Below are 9461 nucleotides of genomic sequence, written 5' to 3' on the forward strand. Positions count from 1 at the left end.
ATATGGCATGGACAGCTATCTAGGTCGCTGAGAGATGCTTTCTACAGACATGTTCTACATTATGGAAACCTTAAACATACCAATATGTGAAATCTAGGAAGCTGAATAAAACAGCTATAGCAGTATTTGCTACTTATCATGCTAGATCTACTACTTTGAGTTAGGGAGGGAAAAGGATAATAGCTTATTTCAAAGCCCTGATGTGACAAAATGTTGCAGCTCTACATTGTGTTCTGACTAATTCTGGAATGCATGATTCACAATGACATTTGACTGGCTTCTCACTGTAAAAGGACATTTCTCTTACCCCAACTGTGTTGGCATCTGAAAGGTCAGCTATTCCTTTTTGACATTCCCTGGTGGTGGTAGTCATCATCCTCCCAGGACCATATAAGGTCTTCCTGCTGTCCCCTTAGATAATAATATTGTGTGCTGTTCAAAGATTCCATTAATAATTACTTCTCAGATGTCCCTCATCTCAAGGGATGTCCCTCAGTTTAGGCTTAAAGTTACCAACAGTCTACACAAATTTGGTGCCCCTCACTCATATGGTTGAAAATTATTTACCTCAGAAGTAAAGAATCTTGAAATAGAGCTCAGAAAAAGAATGCAAGGAACGAATTTCACAGCAGTTTGTTACCTGAATAAATATTTTTGATGTCCCTTAGACTGGGTCTTTGTCACACACCAAATCCCATTTGGAAATTTGCAGGTTGATTGGTATGGGTTACTATTATCTCTCAATAATGTAAATTACCAACACTTGTATGAAAGAGATATATTGCGGAAGCAACAAATTGGTTATGCAATCACAGAATTAAAATATAGTATGGATTTCTGTTTACTTTTCATTACAACTCTGAAATATTGCATAGAGGTAAAAAAAATCCTGATAACTCAGAATCACAATTTCCTCTCTAGGAAGCAACCTGCTAGAGCCCCTTACAAGGTGCAGCTCACTTCCTGCCCAGGCTGGCTTAGCCTCACTAGCTGGTACATTAGACTCAAGGGCTAGACTTAAGGCTCTGCTCACACAGTGCTCATTTCCTCCAAGAAGAAGGGAATACAAGGAGCCATGGAGAACCTCCTCATCCCCACCATGACTTGAGTGGTGATCTGAGAAGGCCAGGCAGAAGAAGTGGATGGTGGTGTGTGTCTTAATCCTTATGTCCCTTCACAGCTGCAAAACTGGGCTACACTGGGTATGTCCATACTGCAATTAACCCCCCACTCCCCCAACTTAACACAGCTCTCAGTAATTTTAGCTGGTAGCAGGGGAGCCTCAATACTGGTGCACCACCAGCCCACAGTAGGTCTAATACTTAAACCTAGATATCAGTAATTTCAGCTCTTCAGCATGTAACAAGACTCCTAATGGAGCCAAAACTAGCTCTGTTATTACACAGTGGAAAGAGAAGGGGTCAAAGTAGTGTTTCAGACCCTCAGAATAGACTCACACTGCTAGGTACACATACCTGTTCCCAGCCTCTCAATTCACTGGGAGTTGGAACCCATGTCCCTTGCCTGGTGAGGGCGAATCCCTCCGTCATAAAATGCCAAGGACAGTTCTACTGTCCTTGATTCACATAACCAGGATAACAATCCTTTATTACTCCTGCCCCAATAACAAAGAGACTGGGGATCCCACAGCAGCCAAAGTGACCATTTGGGCAGGCAGTCCATCTTGTTAGGGAGGGTGGGTGTGCCCATGCAAACGAGATCAACCCCTGAAGTCCTTTTCCACAGCTCACCACCAGATGTCAGGGTAGAGTTCATTCTGACTCTGCTTACATAGGCAATCTTGTGAGAGTCTTATTATTGTGAGATTTCAGACCTGGGATTTATACATGCAAGAGATCCCTGTACTGTCATTTGGAAAAACAACTAAGCTTTCGGGTACTTAAGCAAAGCAGAGCTCCAAATTTTTGAGGTTCACCCAGAACATTGTGCATTATCTCTGCGGACCATATTCTGCCCTCAGAAATGTGCTTATAAGTCCTATTTACTTTAGTGGGAGTTGTACATGGGTATTTGAGGGAGAATTGGACCTCATACCTAGTGTATGATCTTTCCTTCTGTCCCATATTGTTGCACTATATAGTATCTGCTCAATAGGATGCGTCTTCTCAACAGAGATTTTCCTCAATGCATATTTCATTGTGGAACAAAAGCACATTAACATTTTATATTGACAATATTTTTGTTGGACATCCATACCACTGAACATGAAAGGTTTAGCACCACCAGAGAGCCAGGCACTTTGTTTTAAAGATGTCCATTGGCAAAGTCTGGTACAGATATTCATTCTGCAAATTCTCCGCAGTGTCCAGCCAGCAGCAATGACCTAGAAAAGTCATCCAATTATTTTCTTATGAAGGGAGATATTGTTACATTCTACTTGATAGCTCAGCCCTAGGCATCTCTAGGGCAAGTCGCTGATCATACCAAAATTACCTCACATTCTGTACAATGATTGACAATGTAGAGTTCAACAGGGGACTGTGTGGAAACCGTTACCTTGCTTCCCTTAGAAACATGGGTTAGGATCACAGTCACAGGTAAGGCAGGAGATTCTGAAGCAGTGATACTGGAGCTTCATTTCTCAAACATAAAAGAACACCTCCAACAAAGAGAACCTATATATCATTCATTTCTGTGTTACAGAAAAAACAAAAACTTGGCTTATAAAGTAGCAGAGTAGATTCTGCCCCACATTGTGACCCTTGTACATTGGCTTTGTGGATGTATCGTGGCCACCAAGCCTATGGATCTTCTCACCAGTGAAAACCGCCTGCTGTATGGGGGATTGCCCAGGGGTGCATGGCCAGTGGAACAGCCATATGTTGCCTTCCCTCACAGCCTCTGGCACAGGAGCACGTTGAGGGTGTGGCCAAGGAATGAAGGTCGCATGGCTTGAGCACACTGCACTCAAGCTACTTTGTGGTACTGGATGGATTTACTAAGAGCCACTGCAGGCAGCATAAGTTAGAGCACGCCCTGGGGTTACACTTGTTTAAATCAAGACGATTCTGGTCTCTGGCTCTCTCCAGAATCTGGGAGGCACAAAGGTGACAGACACCGTCTTTGTTCTTCTCATCCCTCCAGGCTGCACTTAACTCAGATTGGCCACCATCGGGGCCAGCTTGGTGTTGTACTATATAGTTCCTGATTCTATTGTTCCACTTGGATGGGTGTTAGAATCTGAGGACTTGTCTTCACTATCAGCTAAATCAGTGCTGCTGCAATCAATGCAGTGACGTCGATTTAGTGGGTCTGGTGAAGATGCGATAAGTCAATGGGAGAATGCTCTCCCATTGACTTCAATACTCCACATCCCTGAGAGGTGGAAGCTATGTCGGTGGGAGAGCATTTCCTGTTGACATAGCATGGGGTAGACACTATTGTAAATCGATCTAAGCTATGTCGACTTAAGTTACATAACTTATGTAACTTAACTAACATAACTTAGATTGACTTACCTCATTAGGACTAAGAGTCACACGAGGAGCAGTTATTCTCTTCTATGCATAAGACAAATATTTGTCTTGTCCCGCTCGGGAGCGGGACAAGCCCCTGACCCCGCTCCCCAGCGGGAGCTTGAGGGCCGGATTAAAGCCTCTGAAGGGCTGGATGCGGCCCCCAGGCCATAGTTTGCCCACCCCTGACATAAAGTGACACTTTTATAAACTGAACTTCAATCTATTGTGAGGCGGATGCTTCAAACCACAGAAGCTTCCTGGACACAGCTTGGTTAATCACAGCAGAAGAAATGATGGCATAATGGTAAGTGAAAAAATGCAAAGCTGCTTTTTTGATTTTAGAAAATTGCAATACTACTTGGGTTGCACAGGATGTGGGTGGGGCGCAGGGCTGCCATCAGTGGCTGTGCTACAAAAGCTTTTTCTATGTTTTCAAGCCTTCCACATTTTGGAGGGCATAACCGTTCTTGTGATGCCTGACTGGCAAAGGGAGATGTTACTCCAGCCTGCTGGTGGGAAACCTGCAGTTTATGCCACAGAAGTATTCAGATGTTTAGTGACTGAACAGCACATCTCTGAGTGGTGTTAGTCAGCTACTGAGGTGGCCCTAGAAAATATGCCCTTCTCTGAAATGTGACTATCTGGAGTTCCTGCTTCAGGAAATATTTGCAACTATCAGTACCTAGGATTGGGTCAGTATTCATAAGGGAATCAACAGGATGCTGTGTCAGCTTCCCTATGGCTTAACCTGTTATGACTGCTGTGGCAAATTGCTGGCACTACTATGATGGGTCTCGTGCAGTCTCTTCTGGAGGGGGGGGTTCAGGGCACCATTTCTTGCCCCTGAACTGGGGTATTAACTGTCTTCCTAGTGTCCTAGAGGACGGAAGTAGAGAGGGAGGGACCCGGGCTCTCCCTCTACTCTGGGTCCCAGCCCAGGGGCCCTAGGGATAGCGGTAAACCACTAGAACTAGCGGTTCCTTCCCCTGGGCTACTTCCCTCTCCTGCCCTCCAGCTTGTGGGGCTTCCTGCCCTCCCTCTGCACAAGCCAGGTGTCCCTTTACCTAGGGTCTTGGTCTTCTTAGCCCACCGCAGCACTTCTCCAAACTCTCCTCTGCTTCCCTCCAAACTGCTCTCTGCTCCAACACCAATCCACTCTGCTTCAACTCCTCCTCTTGTCTGATTGAAGCAGGGAGGTTTTATCATGTGACTGGCTTCAGGTGCTCTAATTGGCTTCAGGTACTTTAATTAATCTATAGCAACCTTTCTTCCCTCTACAGGGAATAAGGCTTGTTAAGATATAGATATTCAGGCCTGTCTGTAAAGGCCTGTACTCTAAGAATTTAGGTGTATTCTTATCACTTGGCTAGTTAGAGGTATAAAAGAAAGAATCAAAATCAGTGTCTGCTGGTGTAAGAGCCTTCTCTTACTGTGACAGTCTGAGGCCCTGTTCTTAGGCTAAGGCCTTTGGCTAAGCAACAGAGGCAGCCATAAGCTGGGAAGCCAACGGTCACATCCTCACATTCCAAACTAGTCATATTGAAAGAAGGTGCTATTGGGCTGTTAGGAATACAATCCTGTCCTGATAGTTCCTATTGCCTCCAGAGAAAGGGAAGTGCCTAGAAGATGTAAAAGGAAACTTAGTTTGATAGCATCCTGTCTGGCAAGAACTCACTTATCAATAGCTGGGATGTGAAATCCTCACTTCTGTATTGTTTTATCGTTATAGTTCCCACTTTGCTATTGTTTCTCTGTATAATCTCTGTCTGGTTCTGTGATTGTTTCTGTCTGCTGTATAATTAATTTTGCTGGGTGTAAACTAATTAAGGTGGTGGGATATAATTGGTTACATAGTCACGTTACAATACATTAGGACTGGTTAGTTAAATTTCAGGAAAATGATTGGTTAAGGTATAGCTAAGCAGAACTCAAGTTTTACTATATAGTCTGCAGTCAGTCAGGAAGTGGTGGATGTGTGGGAGGGGGAAATGGGAACAGGGAATGGGGGTAAGGAAATTGGAATCATGTTTGGCTAAGGGCAGGAATGGGAACAGGGACACAGATGCAAGGCTCTGTGGTGTCAGAGCTGGGAAGGGGGACACTAAGGAAGGAAACTGGAATCATGCTTGCTGGAAGTTCACCCCAATAAACACTGAATTGTTTGCACCTTTGGACTTCGGGTATTGTTGCTCTCTGTTCATGCGAGAATGTCCAGGGAAGTAAGTGGGTGAAGGAATAAGCCCCACAACAAGGCTCCCTGCTAACACTCTCCTGCTGCCCTCTGGCCATGCTGTATCACACTGCATATAAACATGCAGAAATCCAGCCTTCCTCCCCCTCGCATTTCTGGACAAAATTTCAACCACAGTCATATTTGGGACAAGTGATCACCTGTGGACTACCTCTAACTGTTATGAACTAGATTTATAAATGGAATACATTTCCCCAAACACACACACAGAATTCGCTGTTTCCAGGCAGCTCAATAGACTGTAGAATGGTTACGGAGCAGCGTACTTACGTAAGATTATTATTTTTAAGAAACAGGAATGGCCCCAGCAAAAGTCTGTGCCTTTCCAGTAAAAATACACTTTAAAGGTGTCCTGTTTGCCTTTTTGAACTCCATGGGGGGAGTGGGAGGGGAGCCATGTTGTTAGCGTTAGTGGATATACTCTGCTAGCCGAAGCTGCTTATAACGTTTGCCTTGGTTCATAGAGTGAAAATCCCTCCCATTACTGTATTATTAAACATTAAAAATGGAGGCAGAAACTTACCAGGCTTAGTAGAAGCTTCTGTCCTATCCATGTCTGCTGCAGGCTCCACAGTGGGCTGTTCTTCAAGGGGTGCATCAGTTCCCCTGAGTATGGACCCAGAACGTGCTGCTCCAAAGCCTGCTCTGGAGCCAGTTTCAACAACAAAGTGACTTCATTGTCCTCACTCAGTGCCTGCAGCTGGTGCTCATCAGTCCCCATGCTGGATTCTTGGGCCAGCAGGGTATCCTCCCAGCTGCCCAGGTCCTCATGCACCACAGTTGGCTCCATGCTGAGCACCCAATCAAACTCCTCATAAAATGGGCCCGAGATGCGGTTTTGGTTCCTGGTACTCACACTTGAGCTCCTTAATCTGCTCCCTGTACTAGTCACCAGCCCAGTAAATTTGCAAAGCTGTCAGCTTCTTTGCTATTTGCTTGTATGCATTTCTGGTATTCTCACTAAAGTCCACAGTTTTGCTGGCCTTGCACCAGAAATTTACCAAAATCAGGCTGTGCTCCCCTGACTATGAAGCAACGCACTTTGCAAAAAACTTGTTCTATTGCAAACACAGAAGACTCTCTGCTGGTATGTTTGCAGCTCAGTGGTCAAAAGACAATGGAAGGGTTAACATGGACTCCCTGAGCTGCGGCACTACACTTATGTAAGGGGACTGTTGCCCCCTTACTAACATTCAGTGGGGGTGTTTTAGTTTCTAGCTCCCAGTACTAAAAAAGGGGAAGGGTCGATGGGGAATCAGGACCCTGAGACTGACAGCCCCCAGGAATCATGGGGAGAGGCCAATGCTCCAGGTCAGCCTGAATGACAGGGCGGGCAGGCTAATCAGGGAGTCAGGAGGCCAGGGAGGTCCCGTCCTCCGTGTGAGCTGGAATTGCCTGGGCCAGACAGAGTGGGGCCGAGCTGAGGAGAAAACAGGGGTCCAAGCTGAGCTGGGGGCAGAGATGTGCCAGATCCAGAGGGACCAGAAAAGCAGCCCAGAGAGAGCAGACCCTGTCCTGGGAGCAGAGCTGCAGCCCCGAAGCCAGAGGCACAGCCCGGAGAGAGCAGACTTGCCCTGGGAGCAGAGCTGCAGCAACCAGAGCCAGAGGGGCCAAAGACACAGCCCAGGGAGCTGGAGGCAGAGCAGCAGCAGCAGCAGTGCTGAGACAGAGTGGTGGGGCTGGGGCTGGAGCAGTCTGGAGCTGGGTGCAGTGAGCAGCTGGGGAGAGTGAGGGGGACCCTGGGCAGCGGGCCCAGCACAGGGAGACGCCTCAGCCAAGGGGCTCTGCAGGCCAGGCTTGGATCGTAACCCCGACAGGGCGGGGGCGACGCTGGGAAGAAGGGTCCTAGCACTTAGAGCCTGAGAGCGTGTGGCCACCATCAGAGCGAGTGTCCAACCCACAGCATCCCTGCAGCAAAGCCAGGGCCTGAGAAGAAGGCCTGGGACTTACAAGGAACAGACTGTGAACTACCCTGACATTCCAGAGACACTGTTTGTGATGTTCCCTGGCACAGAGCGGGTTGATGTGTTTCCTTTAACCTTTCCCATTTTTTCTTATTCTTTATAAAATTAATTGTTGATTAAATAACTTGCATTTGCTTTAAATTGTATGTAATGGTCAGTGGGTCAGAGAAGTGCCCAGTGCAGAGAGAGTACCCCAGAGTGGGGAGACCCTAGCCCCTGTCCTAGGTGACCACAGCAGGGTTGGGGGTCGAGCCCCCCAGGAATCCTGGGCTCAGCCTTGTTGGGGTTACGAGGACTCTGCCAGACAGGAGAGTGGAAGGGGAGTCCTCAAGGGCAGGGAGGCCACTGGGTAAAGGAAGTGGGAGCGAGGACTCAGATCCTTTCGCTAGCCCACTTCACCGGGGTAGTGCAGAAGCCAGGAAAGTTCCCCACAAGAGCGGGACTATTCCCCGGCTTACACTCAGGGTGGTTGCTTCCATTTTCAATAGAGTAGATTCAAGATTCTTGGATAGAAAGAACAGAGGCAGTTGGCCCATGGGTTGTGGCATACTTTTTGGAGGACTCGGAGGACTTAAGTCAAGCAGGGCTGCGTTTACATTGCAAAGCAATAGGACTCAAACCCTGGGTCAAAGTTTGACCTGGGCTCAGACTCTGCAGCCCTGCAGGGTCATGGGACTCTGGGTTAGCAGGATTTGTTTGTGGGTAGAAGGGGGGTTAGGCTTGAGCTGCAGTGTAAGCCCAGGCTTATATTGCAATGTAGACACATCCTCTGGGCTTCCTCACAGTTTATGCTGCAGAGCTTACTCCAGTACCAAAGTATTTCAAGAGCTTTGCAATTATAGCAACACAGATTAAGTAACTAAACATACGGAATTACAACAATGAGAATCAGTGCAAAACCAGTGAATCCATGCAAAAAAAAACCCCTGAATGTGCTATGGAATGAGCCTTTTGAAAGAAGCAGGTTTATTGCTCTGCATTTAAGTACTAACCTCTTTAAAAGAAGAACTTAAGTGCATCCACTTTCACATAAAGTAAAATTCCACATAAGAAACATCTCATTATATATAAGAAGTCAATTGCATTTGAAATTTTTGATTAAAATACCATTTCTAAGCATGATTGACTGACAGTGCCTTTCCACTGTATATCACTAATTCAAATCAAGCTCATGTCTGTTGTAATTGAAAGAAATGGCTGTTCAGTGGTCTATGTAAAATGGGTTTGGAGGCTTCCATTCAAATGCAAGTGGTCCTAATGGCAAAAATCAAGGCCACAATTGGTACCAGGAGACTGAATTGCAATGGAGGAGACTGACCCACCCTCTCGCCTCTAGAAGTGATCCTGAGAGCTGAGGCACTCTGGCAGGGCATTGTGAGGGAGCTTTCATCACCATTTTAATTGCCAGACTTGTTCTGTGCATAAAGAGATATGAGTATCTGGGACTGTCAATCCAGTACCTTTCATAAGTATAACATTCATGCAAAAGAGAGGAAGGGAAAAAAGCCATTTCTAAGTGTTACGCATTGCCAGAAGGTGAATTAGATGTGAACAGCCAGATGTCAGAGGTGGTAAGCCGGTTTACATCCTGCCAATTCAACGGTTAGCATTTTTTAATATTTAAACAAAATGTTAATATTTAAACAGTAAAGCTCGATGTTTGAGGCAGTATTTAAGGACTGTTTTTATTCCTTCTATCAGAAATACATAGCAATTAAAAACAGGGTTTTTTCAGTATTTATGGCAACAGTTGTTCAGGTGACCAAG

The 9461-nt window shown here is 46.1% G+C and overlaps 1 long non-coding RNA gene across 1 annotated transcript; it reads right to left on the bottom strand.

Annotated features, from left to right (window-relative positions):
- Positions 1-2158: 2158 nt before the first annotated feature.
- LOC122461624 lies at positions 2159-6441 on the bottom strand. Its single transcript, XR_006283640.1, has 2 exons — positions 6254-6441; positions 2159-2344 (listed from the first exon to the last, which is right to left on the bottom strand). It is a non-coding gene; the product is annotated as an uncharacterized LOC122461624 (long non-coding RNA).
- Positions 6442-9461: the final 3020 nt, after the last annotated feature.

Source organism: Chelonia mydas, chromosome 1 (assembly GCF_015237465.2).
Source record: "Chelonia mydas isolate rCheMyd1 chromosome 1, rCheMyd1.pri.v2, whole genome shotgun sequence".
Lineage (NCBI taxonomy): Eukaryota > Metazoa > Chordata > Testudines > Cheloniidae > Chelonia > Chelonia mydas.